The following is a 14,160-nucleotide window of genomic DNA, read 5'->3' on the forward strand; positions in this document are numbered from 1 at the left end:
GCCCCCTGGACCCCCGACTGGATCGTCCAAGAATGAGATCAGCAGGCTCGCTTCGCTCGCCTGCATTTTTTCATTTGAGCATTTTTATCATATGTTAGGACAATCCAGTCGGGATTGAAGTAGGATTGAAGTAGCAGTGCCCAATCAATTATTTTCCCGCGATAAATGCATTTAAATCTTCAACTTGGTGCCAACCTAACAAAGTCAACTCAACTTAATGCCAACCTGACAAAATTATTAATTTAGTTGCCAGTTAACAACTGTTTCGAAGAGGTATCTATCTAGATTATAGTTCTATAGTAACATATAATATGGAAATTCCAATTATAATTAAGAGATTGGGAGAAGAAGAATATACATGCTAAAAGACGAACTTTAAACCCTTAAAAACAACCCTTAGAGTTGAAATATTGCCAAAAGATTTCTTAGTGCGCCTCTAAAGGGCCAAATGAACATACCTACCAAATTTGAACGTTTTTGGTCCGGTAGATTTTTAGTTATGCGAGTGAGTGAGTGAGTGAGTGAGTGAATGAGTGAGTGAGTGAGTGTCATTTCGCTTTTATATATATAGATTGATATACATTGATATACTTTTTATTATAAGTATTTAATGAACTTTCTACTAGTTCTTCATAAAGCACATTTTTCCAAGTTGTATTGATCAAACTTGAATATAGTGACCAACATTATTCTGCTACTCATATTTTGATCCTAACCAGTAGGATCAACTATATCATTTAAATATCAGTTTCAAGTGCACACTTACTCCATAGAATTTATTTTCCACTAGAAGCTACTATAGTTCAATAGACTTTTCAAACATATTCATTTAAATTAGACTATAATTTTGATGATAAGCATTGAATAAGGGGTTCCATATTATCAAATTAGATTCTGAAATTTTCTCAAGGATTTATTCATATTTACAATGAAGATTGAAGTCTTCTAGTACTCATAAAAAATTGCGGCAAATAACACTACCTTTTTGAGCTGAAAAAACTTTGTGTATAGTATGGACTTTATAATATATGATGGTAGGCCTATAATCTCCATTACTTCAAGTATTCTTACAGAAAACAGTTTTATTAGCACATACTCAAATTTGGAATAACATTTTGAAATATTTTTCTGTTGAAACAGTACAAATAAACTCTCATCCACATCTGATAACAGGTTATTTGACGATAATCCAGCACATGATTCAAGGTATTCATCGGCAATATTCCACGCCAACCATCCAAACAATCGTATAAGATTCCATGACACCAGGAAACAGCACTCCACCACATCTTCGTCAGCTTTGAAAAAGTTCGTGCAGAGATTGAATACGTTTTTCATGGGACCTGTGAATGATACAGTAATCGATGTTGCAGAGGTAGATATTACTAGTACGTTTCAACCACGTTCCTACGATGTATCATCAACCGCAGCCGATCATTCATTCAAGAACAGAAGCTACTTTGTTGTCACACAGCGAAATGCAAAACCTCGCGCCATGAAAGAAAGCGGAGGGAAAAATTTTAAAGGAGATTATTGAGGAGGAAGGATTTGCGGTCGTGTAAGACCGTGACAGTCAAAAAAATAGCAGCATCGTTGTTTTGTCTGAGATTGAGCACTCAAACTCTCACACCAAGAAGCTTAGAACACGACCACGGTCTTCCTTATCTGCTTTGCCACTGAAGAGGAGCGAGCATCAATCCCGACCGCCTTTCAACTCACAAGTGTTCTCTGTTCTTACTCACCCTTCCCTCCCCCTCCAGTCATTATCTTCCTCTTCCTTGTTTTGGAGGAAATGTAATGGCATTGACAAGTCAACGGATGATGGCGGCAATCGGACAATGGGGAATCAAAGCACATCGGTGATCGAGGGGTCGAGCGGTCGGTAGTTCGGGGATGAGTAGAAAGTGAGCTTTCCTTCTTCCTCGTGCGATTATAAGCACTTCCATAATGAAGCGCTAAAAATAGATGTTCTTCAACACGAGTGGAATTTTCCTCGACGAAGCAGCAGTTTACTAGCAAGTTGACTTAATCTTAATACAATAACGAATAAAACATTGTTGATAAGAGACTTCAACTCGTTTTATTTTCTAATGATAACATTTACAGATTTTAAGTCTATTAAAAGCTGGCTGAGTGTAGAATTTCTACAATCCATTGTCTCATTTACTTGGATAAAGGATGTTAGTGTATCGAAGTATTCTAATTTCACCGGATTATTCAAAGATTAGTCTTATCCTAGTTCGAATCTCATGATTATTGTAAAGAGACATTCAAAGTTAATACGATAATAAGCACACATTTACATAATTTCCAATCGTAGACGATAAACAATGAAAATCCTATTATAATATTTTATAGAATACTAAGTTTCATCGTATGCAATCTGAATAAAAACATTCTGGTTGAATCTAATGTTATGAGTAGTGTAGTTAGTTTTTCCTATTTAGTTTTATGAGTAGTTAATCTTTCATCATCGTCCCTCCCATTCATTGCCTACGCACAAGCCTAGATCCTATGTGGGCATCAATCTCAACAGAAACCAACATTGTACATCTCCATCAATTTTCATAGACCAATTACATCTATTCAATACATCATCATCTATGAGCTATAGGGTTGTCGTATCTGTGGGACAATATAGGACAGGCTATCTTTTCTCAAATTTCATACAGTAGCATGTTAAATAATATTCTCTTGTAATGAGAATATCGCCCACGTTCCACATTTTCTAGTAGAGACTTACAACACAAAGTTCTGTAAACTGGAATACTGCCAGTGCATGGAAAGCAATGACTGTGCTCCATAGATTATGGAAGTTGAACATAAACTATGCAAAGTATCAATTCAGGAGCTGGAAAATCTAGTAATAGACCAAACAGTGAGTTGAGTCCTGGAGTAAACGTTAATCATTTACTAGAGTAAGACAAGCGTTAAAACCTATGTTAGATAAAGCTCTGATATTGCTTGGGACTTTGTCTATTGGGGTTCGAATTAAGGGTTCAAAAGCCGGTTTGCATAATGAAAATTTCAACTCAGAGTCTATGTTGTACATGTTGAAACATATTCCAATGTAAAGGTCATTGCTACCAGATAACAGGTGTTGAAACAAGTTCAAACCCTGCACGTGTCTGCACAAAATAATGGGTAGAGTGATTTAGTATTGAGTATTTCACACAAATCAAAAATTTCCATGTGGAAATAATTTGAATAGAAGCTACACAAAAATACGAGTAGTGAATGGGAAACAATATAATATGCTCGTATCATATTTCATGCCACACTTCGCCTACGTTACGATTCTCTACAATATTTCACATCTTCATTCAGCTATCCATTGTTAGGACACCCACTTCTATTTCTATTGTTTTTCAGATGGCAGCAAACCCAAATAAAGAAATAGAACATAGGTATCTGTATATTTTCGGATAAGTAGTGAACGTTTCAGTGCTCACCACGCTCACACTACTACTCGTGTGTGTTCAAAACTATTGCAACTTTTAGAATGTAAGACGGGTAGCATACCCTACCTAGCTCGAGGTCCACAGCATACAGGACAATGTAGATATCATTTTCAGAAAATTGAATAAGCAGCCATTCACTCATTCATTCATAATTTATTACAATTATAAGAAGCAAAATCAGGTCTAAGTTCTGAATCTCCTAATTTATTTCAACAAAAATACTGTACGTATATTACTCATAGATCCTTGCATTCATAGAATACACTAACTCTACTGCTTTATTTTATAGGATTTGAAATGCGATATAAGAGAAGAAAACAGTTAACAATTAATACTCTCTTATAAGTGTGTGTGAATTAAGTTACCAAATACATGGTTGATTAGTTAACATAATAATATTAGATACAAGCTATGTCGGAAGAGATCTTATTTGAATTCTAGTACCCAACAAGTGAATCCAAGAATACAAGGAAAATATTTACTTGCAATTAACATATTTATGGAAAATTCTTGATCGGAAATGCTTGATATTTACTTGGAGTTACCATATCATAAATGAATAAATAAAACCATATTAGAAAAAGTTAATTTTTAATGCAATTACTGCAAATTGGCATGGAGCATAATAATTATTATCTTTTTAGAACTCTTCCTACAGTATTTTTCAGAGTTATCAGAGCAGTTTCGCTGGAATCGAAGCTACGCTTGCATCAGAATATAACCGATAAAGCTAAATTTATAACGCAAACAACCTATCATTAAATGCGCTAAAATTGATATATTGGTCAGAATAGCTTCCTCTAGCAGGTCTAATTGCAAAATAGGGTTGGAGATTATGTACGACTGTAATTCCAATGCATTATAATTGCAATTTTTCTTAGAGCCAGGTTCATTATAGTTCCATCCTTAGATAGAAATCGTTTTCTGATTATTATTATCATAACTTGCTTTCCTTCTTGGCATTGAATTCATTTTCGTTGGATATTCGTGCAGAACAATTGTTGTGGGGAAGGGGAAGAGGAGTCTATTAACGCGAATATCCTTCTTCGCGGATGTTTATCAGCGATTATTTATGTTACAAACATGTTCCGATCGGAATATAAGTACGATTCTGTACTAGGCGAAAAGTAAAAATAGACTGATCTTCCTCGGAGCACTCAGGAGATTGAATACAACCAGTTTCTAGTCTCTAACAACCAGTCGGCCGGGGGAGTCGGGAATCCCCCTAGAGTGATGTGGAAGAGTGGAGAGGGGGGGGAAGACCTGATGGATTTTATTGCCATTCTGCGTCAGGCGAATTATCCTGAACGCCGGGTCTTGGCCTCAACCTCTCTCCACTCGCGATCACATACATTATTCGTGTTTCTTTTACAAAGGCAGGAACACATCGTCTTCTATTCTGGCATTCTGAGTCTCAAACACACTGTATTCTGTATTGGCATTCTCGGATTATGTCAGAATTATGAATTATGACAGTTTTTAGACAGAAATTGTTCAATTATGAACATTTTTTTATCAAAGTTGTAATAACCATTCTCGGATTATGTCAGAATTATGAATTATGACAGTTTTTAGACAGAAATTGTTCAATTATGAACATTTTCTTATCAAAGTTGTAATAACCTTTTTGAGTTTTCAGAAGCACATTCCACGTGTACAGTATTGATAATGATATTATGAATGTAGAATTAATTTTTTTCAGAGGAAAATTTTGAAGAAAAAAATAATAGGATTTTCATCGCTAGGCTTCATAGTTGCCAGTAGACTGAGTTATCTGGCATACGCAAAATCATAATAATGATAGTGAGAGTAGCTCAGCAATCATTCAGCTTTTATTGTATTGAACATTACGTAACTATCCCTATCTCTAATTCTTTTAATCAGCTGATGAAAACTGATTTTAAAATCAAACTATTTACTCATGTTATTGTATACCATTTCTGAATATAATTAAATAGAATACGTTTCATATTGATAATGGTTTATTATTTTTAAAAATTGAAAAAATATGTTGACCTATAATATTTTTAATTGGAAGAGAAAATACAATATGATTACTGTACTTGGTTTCAAAATTATTTAAAAATATTCCGTAACCTTTTGAAGGTGACCTCACTCAAGAAAATGAGGAAATCCCTGAGTCTAAACTCTGGATATCGATTTATCACTTTTCTTTGTGACATAATGACTGCGCAAATCAACAATCATGGTGTGAGTTATGTACCGGCTTCACTGGCAATAGAACAATGATATGGAAACAGAATATAATAATATGTTCCGCTAAAAGCTCACAAGTTTATTACTCCAATTCAACTCTCTCAGCAGGAGCTGAGCGAATGAAATACAGTAATGCCTTTTACGTACGATTACTCCTAACAAAACACTTTCAATTGAATATTTACGACTTGAATAAGCCTTTTTGTTGTCTGAAAAACTGAAAGGTATCTCTGTTTGAGGTTAAGGACCATGAACCTTACCTGCCCCACTCAAGGAAGGCTTTCTTGAATCACTTATTTCTCATATTTTGAAGAATACCCTGTGCTGAGCGACCTAAAATTATGTAACAATGGAATAGCCAAATATAAAAAACTATTGATTTTGTAATATTTTCAATGAGAACATTTTTGAACTCCTTTGATCTTGAATGTAAAAATGACGTTTTTTGCAGCAGGTCAGCATCCAAATTTGTAGAATTCAAATCTCCTTTCAATCAACAGCGTTACGTAATTTAGGCTACAGTAATAGAGCCTACAGTATTTTAAACTTATTCAAATTATTATTATTATTATTACTATTGATTATAAGTAGGGTAGGAACTTATTAAATTATCAGTAGGAATTTATTTATTTATTTATGAATACATGGAAGCAAACAGGATTTCTCCCAAAACTTATGAATCCCTACACTCCATTGCAATGATGGATCTACTCCCCCGTCAATTTCTATGTAATTGACAGTTGGATTGACATCTGATTTGCTCAGTGAATTGCTTCATTTCATTAGAGGACTCTAGACCCCAGTTGAGCACACGCTAACATACACATCACAATAGCCCTCATTATGTAAAATCAATGGTTATCTAGCCACAATTCTCACTTCTAAGGACTGTGTGTTCAAACCAGCTTCTGTTGAAATTTATCGTAAAAAACAGTTCCGTTAATATTTGAAACAATAATTTTCAAACAGTTTCTTTTAATCAAATTTTTGTTCCACAAATTCCTTCTGTTGAATTTTGAGGGCGGAAGTAATTATTGATTTGAGGAGAAAATCAAAAGTACTTTTCTCATGAAGAATAATTGACAAAAAGAAAAGTATTTGGAATAGATATTCAAAGTCTCGCATTTAAATGGAGCACAGATTCTCACTCTAAATGTTTATACAAGAAAAACCACCATAGAAACTCACTTATTTGAAAGGTCAATAAAACAAAAGTACATTAGTTATTGTTTTAATATTTTTTCTATATGAGAATACAATATCCTAATTTTTCTCATACATTCTTGAAAATGGCATCAGATCAATTGCGACCCCTATTACGCATACACTGATAAAGTCGACTTTTGAAATTTGTATCCACTCGTTGCAGAATAGCATTTGTTGCGTCGCCAATATTGTTCTTGAGGTGTGCTATGGTCCGTGGTCGATCGACATAAACCAGGGATTTCAAATAACCCCATGAAGAAAATCGCATGAGCTTTGAAAAAATGTGACCGCGTCTTCAGGCAGGTTATCAATCAGCATATCACATGCAGTCAATTCTTGAACAACAGCTAATTTATAGGGATTAAATTGAAGGTCTTCATGGAAAATTCGTCGAACAGTGGAATCAGAAATTGCCATAGCAGTTGCGTGTTCGCGAGCCGAACGCCGGGGAGAACGCTGGGGCAGTCAGATGCCTCACTCTTTCGATATTTTCTGAAGTTCTGATGGCTCGTTGAAGTCGATTTCTGGGATTAGCGAGACTTTCACACTCCCGAAATGAGCTAATCCACGGCAGAATCGAATTACGGCCAGGAATGAGTCTGTGAGGAGGAATTTCAAATCGAGCGCGGAAGACACGTTGCTTTGCAACAAGTAATCGACCATTATAAAAGAAGCTCTCTACTGCCAAGGCCCACTGCTCTCTATACCAGAGCATGATGACATTTAAATATCGGTATACAGTGGGATTGTATAATGCAGTTGTGAGTAGTATTAATGGCCTCGGTGGAAACATAGAACAATATTGTAAGTGGATATGAATTCCCGCAATCGTGTCTAAAATAGTGTATGATGCTCACAATTATGAAAAGGGAGTAAATTTGATAAAAAAATTGTACTACTATAAATGCAAATGAAATGTTAATGATGCACCAAGTCTACCGCAAACTTTTCCCCAGGAATAAAAATCAACTCAATCATATTGATTAATTGATCTTTTCGATAAGTCTCTCTTCTATTTGCTGCATCATTCTTCATCTCAGTTATTGGAAGAAATTAAGTTTTTATGACTCATCAGTTGTTGAGATCCGGCTGCTATAATCACTCCCAGTTGTTGATGTTTATTTATAGAGCGTGCATAATATACACGTATTGAAGGTAGGCCTACTCTTTACGGACTTGCTTTTATTGTGACAGTATTGATTGCTATAATATGGCTGTTGTGAGAGAAGAAGAGAAAGAATAAATCGAAGTTAAGGTCGATGTCTGACTGTTCGAAAAGCGTGGGCTCAACTCTCATTTTTCAGAAGAATAGCTGATGACGTAATGCGATGCTGAGGATGAGGATGAAGATTGAGGAACCATTGGAATCGCACCAACAAAATCCCCAACGCCCAGTCAGCTTCGACTAAGATACTAGATTCACTTCAACCTGTCAGAATTGGTTGTATGTTGAGCATCGATGTTTTATAATTCTGAGGCATGCTGATGGTTGGAAGTGATAGGCCTACTACACTGACTTGGCGCGACGCGTGATCTCCAGCGGGGGTGACAGCGGGGGTAACGAGGTCAGGGTCCCCTCATTCACAGCCATTCAATTCTCTTCGAATTACATTTATTATCGTTATCATCACTTCGTGGAACTGCAATGTCGCATACCAGTGTAATACCTTTTACAGTATGTGCACACCTAATCACTTTTACTCTCATTACAGTTCCTCAAAGCCTGAAACTATCGGTAATTTATTGCCCCAATAAACTCACTGCAAGTTTCTTTGTTATTATTTCACCGTTTCTTCCAACTCCCTCATTAGCCACTTACTAACCTATTAGGTAATCTCTGCATATATGTTCTATTATCAGAATGCGACTATGTCATTGAGATTTCCTGAAAGTAATTACCCCAATAGTTTCTTCCTCTTGGTGTCTTGGCTCCTAGACCTTAGAAAAATTCTCTAGTAATGTTTCCGTGCCCGTTGAATAAGTTTTATAAGAACTCATACCTGACATTAATGGTAGTGAATATCGCTTGTACCTCCAATCTTCTCCTACAATCGACAGGATTCACTATTGGGATGCACTGAAAATTACTGGATGCAATTTGTTGTATTAGAATAATGCAATTTGTAGTTGAGGTAGTTCAAAGATGTATAGCAGATTACTGGATGCAACTTGTTATATTATGCAGTTACCCTTATTAAAAGAACTTTCAAGAAAGTAATGAAACGAATGAGAGAAGGGCTAAATAATTTTATAGACGTCAGTGAAAACTTGCTATTTAAGAATCATTCGTTCCATCTATAATGTTTGAAAATCACACCGTATAGATGGCTTCCTCCTGCACAAATATATCATTGAAATCTGTGTTGGAGATTACTCCTGGATCGCTGCATCATTTCAACTGGGATATTGTGAATTTCATACTGAATTATCTGTATTGAAAAGTACCAAATGATTTGTGGAAGTGTCAATAGGACATTGGGGAAGAAGCACCCACAAGCTCCACAAGCAGCACGATAATGAAATTTTACAAGACAATGGCAGCTCCACTACTATTCTATGGTAGTGAATCGTGGGTAACATCAAAGCCACTTGAGAGTAAAGTGCAGGCAGCTGAGAGATAACATCGGGAATGAGGATATAAGGAAGGAGCTAAAATATCTTCTGACTGAATGAGAGAGTTGCATTGTATCGTCAGCAATGGAAAGAGCATGTGGAACGAATGTCATCTGATAGACTTCCACTGAGAATTTTCAAGTATCAACCGGTAGGCAAAAGAGACATAGGCAGGCCACGAAAAAGGTGGTAGTGATTATTATTACTCATTATAAAATTAAACCAGTAGATTATACTGGTGCTTATGATGATATTGATGTTATTAGATTAGATTATATTAATTTATACATTTATTTTTCTAATTTTTTTATTCTAATTACAAGCTGAATGTGAGTCAGAACAGGCAATAGCCTAATCCCTGTTTAAAAGAAGAAGAAGAAAACCATCTGTATCGACTCAACCACAGTAATCGTGAACACTTTTGATTGAGACAGTTCCACAAAAAGAAACTAAGATATACTAGTCGTTCTGTGAACAGTAGACCTCACGCAGTTTTCTCATCCACAAGTATTTGATGTCACCTGTTTGAAATGTTAATAGACTCAGTTCATGTTTGAATTTGTATTCCATATTATATTATAATTCATCCAGTTGCGTGATAATCTTTCCATCTGATGAAAATAATTTCTTTACAATCAAAAATATTACAATTTCTTCAGCATTATTTAGTTCATTTGATTATTTTTCATCACCTATTAAATTTGTTTTTTTCAAATGTGAGAATATTGATACTGATGGACAAGCATAATATGCAGTCTATGACTGCAAAACAAAATATTGAAACCAAAGACCTTAAAGATGCATACCTCTTTAAGGTATTTGATTGAAACTATGGACCTTATAGAAATAGACACGGCTTCTCCAGACATCTGTGTTATCTACTTGTCAGCTGATTGATTATGAATAATTCTATAGTCTGATTAATCGTATCTTCAGAGTAGATGATATATAGTGATATCGGAGGATAGAGATAGAGGGATTCCTATTCTTTTCATATTATCCTTGAAATGCAACATTATAAAAGAAAAACTTGTGTATACATCGATGCGCAGTTGAAAAAGGAATATTCCTGCCAAATCTCATCGAATTCTATCAACGCGTTTGGCCATAATTGCGTGACATTCATACATTCATACAGACAAAAGAAAATCCGAGTTAAAACATAGACCTCACTACGATCGGTCAATTATTATCTTACAAGAAGTGAGAATTATACAACTAGGTATAATTATTACTTGATGATCGGGGATATATAGTTCGAAATAAGGTGAAAAGTTACAAATAATCATTATAGAAAGAAATAAAATGAGATCGGATAGAATTGACTAAAAAATATAAGATTCTTTTGAAATGGATTCTGATTACTATTGCAGTACATGGAATCAGTAGAATCTATTGAATCAATCTATCAAATTTTCAAATTCAAATTCAAACTTTATTCAAATTGTTTCCATATTGCACATATATGACAGTTACTACATAGTAGAATTTATAAGGTATTCTGAAAGAGTGTCACCTTTGATTCCGCTCGGTATCATTTTTCATTGCTGACCACTTTGGTGAATGGTGACAGGTGGCATTGGTGGTGATACCGCATTGTCTAGTACAATAATCAGAGCCCTTATATCTGTCTATCTCTATTGTATCTATATCTGTGGAGTACATCAAATCAGTCACAAAAACTGTGAACTGTTAAAGCGGCTGACGTTTGCAGCCAATGAAAGCAGAGAACTGTTTGAGCTCCTAGGAGAGCTGGTAAGAAATTGGTGCTATTGCTCTTTCAGGAATCACGGAAAATATTATATATATTCAAAATCTTTGCTCTACTGACTGCGGCCAAACAGGGCACACGTTATAGAAAAAATAACGTTACAATCATTTCATGCAGTTCTTCTTCATTTTTGGCAGAATACGCTAGGGCTGTGTCATCGGCAAAGGATGTGATTGATCCAAAAAATGTGTGGGAAAACAAATCATTTATGTAGACTAAGAACAATATAGGGCACAAAACGGAACCTTGTGGAACGCCGTATTTAACTGTTGTCAGCTCACTATCACAACCCGAAATAGACACATACTGCTTTCTATCCATCAGGTATGATTTTAACCACATGTTGGTAACACCACGGACACCAGCAGCATGAAGCTTATTCAACAAGGTGCTGTGTTCAACGGTGTCAAAAGCTTTTCGGATGTCCAAAAATAGACCAGATTTTCTATTTTTATGTGGTGTGTTGATGCTGTGATAAATATTTGACATAAACTTATATAATGCCTGTTCTGTGTTCAAGCCCTCCTGAAATCCAAATTGGTTTGTATTAAAATAGTTCACTTTATTGAAAAAGCTCATTAATCTTTTCTTAAAAAGTTTCTCTAGAATTTTTGAGGCTTTGATGTATTTATTTTTCGATATTAGAATGTCTATTAAAAGCAGAACGTCTTAATTCTAGTTGAAAGTTGCATAAAATCTATATATAAACATAAAATAGCATACAAATAATTTGAGTAAATTAATTGCATAATCTCATTTGGAATGAAAATCTTCTCCTCCAGTATGTGGAAAATCACTTTCGCTCTAGATTGAATATAAATATCCCAAATAAGAAATATCCTGGGTTACTATATTACACACAGTATGGCCATTGACTGTCACGCATCTGATTGGCTAGCTCGATCACGTGGTACAAATCAGCCATTAAGATTCCAAACAACCTTCATACTCCTATCTTATTGCATTGGAAATTTGGAACTTATCACTTCTCTTACCGATTGGAAACATATTTTGAACTTCCGATGAGTTTGATATAACATTTTCGAAAGGAAATTGATTATACATTAATATAGACCAATAAAGTTGATTAAAATAACAGTAATAACGCTTAAAACATCAATTTTTCTTCGCTCAGGCTCCTCGCGGACCGCTTCCAGAGCTTTCGCGGACCACTTTTTGGTAACCACTGATCTAGATAAATATACACAAAGATAGACTTCAATTTTATTGTATTTCCTCATCCAATTTGTTGGATCGAACTTCCAATAATCTATTTCAAAATATTTTTGCGGCTCAATTGGATATAATTTTTTTTTAATTAATATATAAATCGCGGTAAAATATGTTCAAGCTTTTTCCCGCCGCCGCCATGAAGATTTCAAAAATTTATATTTTTTAATGCAGCTTATAGTGGATTATAAGTAAAATCACTGGCCTCTACTTATTAAATCATATTTCCGTGATTACTTCGATATAATCTCTTTTAAGTTTTTTTTCATATATTCCCAATATAGTTTTAGAACTTGAAATAGTAGATGGTAGATAATAGCGAGTAAAAATGAAAGGTAACTAGTTAACATAGCCTGAAAGTTGAATCTCCAAAAAATTACTAATAAACTTTTGAAATATATCATGATATTGTAGTATATTGTTCCATTGACAAAAAATGATCACGTTCTCAATCATATTTGTAGAAATTTCAGTAAGCAATTGAAAAAAAGAAAAAGCACAAAACCCACAACCATTATTATTTATTTTCAGTGATATTTCAAATCTGCCGAAATTTTTCACCACTGCTAGTGGTATTGCTAGTCGAAACTCATATACCAAATGCTATTGAACAATTAAACATGGTTATGGGTAGGCTTCTCAGGACTGAAGAGAATCAATCATAGAAGTAAAGACGTCTTTAAACAGCACCTAATCACGGTTAAATATTTCATAAAATGTTATATCCAATTGAGCCGCAAAATATTTTGAAATTAGATTATTGAAAGGTCAAACCAATAAATTGGATGGAAGTACAATAAATTTGAAATCTATCTTTCTGCATATTTATCTAGATCAGTGATTTCCAAAAAGTGGTCCGCAAAAGCTCTGGAAGTGGTCCGCGAGGAGCCCGAGGGAAGATTAATTTTTATTTTAAGCGTTTTTAATCGACTTTATTATTTTATATTAAAGTATAATCAATTTTCCTTCTAAAATGTTAAACCAAACTCATCGGAAGTTCTAAATATGTTTCTAATCGGTAAAATAAGTGATGAGTTCAAAACTTCCAATGCAATAAGATATGACTATAAAGTTTGTTTGGAATCTTAATGGCGGATTTTGTACCACGTGACAGCACAGAATATAAATACAGCATTATTATTATTGTATTCTGTGGTGACAGTCAATGGCCATACTATGGGTAATGTAGTTACTGTATCCTGGACTAATAAAAATAAGTGAAAATAGTATACTCAACCCACAACACTTTGACACCAATACGAAGGAAGAAAGATATAAGACCTATCACAGGAGAAAGATATATCCAATCAACTTTGTCTTTGATACAAGTAAGAGGCTCCCGTGTAACAAAATGACGAAAAATATATCACATCAAAATTGTGTCAGGGTTTGTGTCAAACAAACTAGTTGGTGATATAAAGATTCATAGAAAAAAGACCAGTCACCGTTGCAGGTAAGTCTGATTGCTTCAAGATTGAATGAAATTTGTGTAACTGGAGATTGGTCAAGTATGACCTAGTAATTAGGATGTATTCAGCGGTCACTCGCAGGTGGCCGACTGAGATGGGGATTTCAGGGAGTCTTGGAATTGATCAGGGTTGAAGGTTTGCTGGCGGAGGATTGATCAGGATCAGTGGACAACCCCAGACGCCCACAGAGAGA

The 14,160-nt window shown here is 34.9% G+C and overlaps 1 protein-coding gene and 1 long non-coding RNA gene across 2 annotated transcripts in view; one reads left to right on the forward strand and one right to left on the reverse strand.

Annotated features, from left to right (window-relative positions):
* The window catches only part of LOC120352880, a 4,403-nt gene extending 2,334 nt beyond the window's left edge, over positions 1-2,069 (forward strand). The window contains exon 2 of the long non-coding RNA XR_005572115.1: positions 1,141-2,069. This is a non-coding gene — a long non-coding RNA (uncharacterized LOC120352880). The remainder of the gene's footprint in view (positions 1-1,140) is intronic.
* Positions 1-14,044, reverse strand: part of LOC111049970 (probable sodium/potassium/calcium exchanger CG1090) — a 110,000-nt gene extending 95,956 nt beyond the window's left edge. Inside the window, exon 1 of the mRNA XM_039435169.1 lies at positions 13,735-14,044. The gene's annotated coding sequence lies outside the window, so the exon portion shown is untranslated. The remainder of the gene's footprint in view (positions 1-13,734) is intronic.
* Between the last annotated feature and the right edge of the window lie 116 nt (positions 14,045-14,160).

The sequence above is a fragment of the Nilaparvata lugens genome, chromosome 1 (assembly GCF_014356525.2).
Source record: "Nilaparvata lugens isolate BPH chromosome 1, ASM1435652v1, whole genome shotgun sequence".
NCBI lineage: Eukaryota > Metazoa > Arthropoda > Insecta > Hemiptera > Delphacidae > Nilaparvata > Nilaparvata lugens.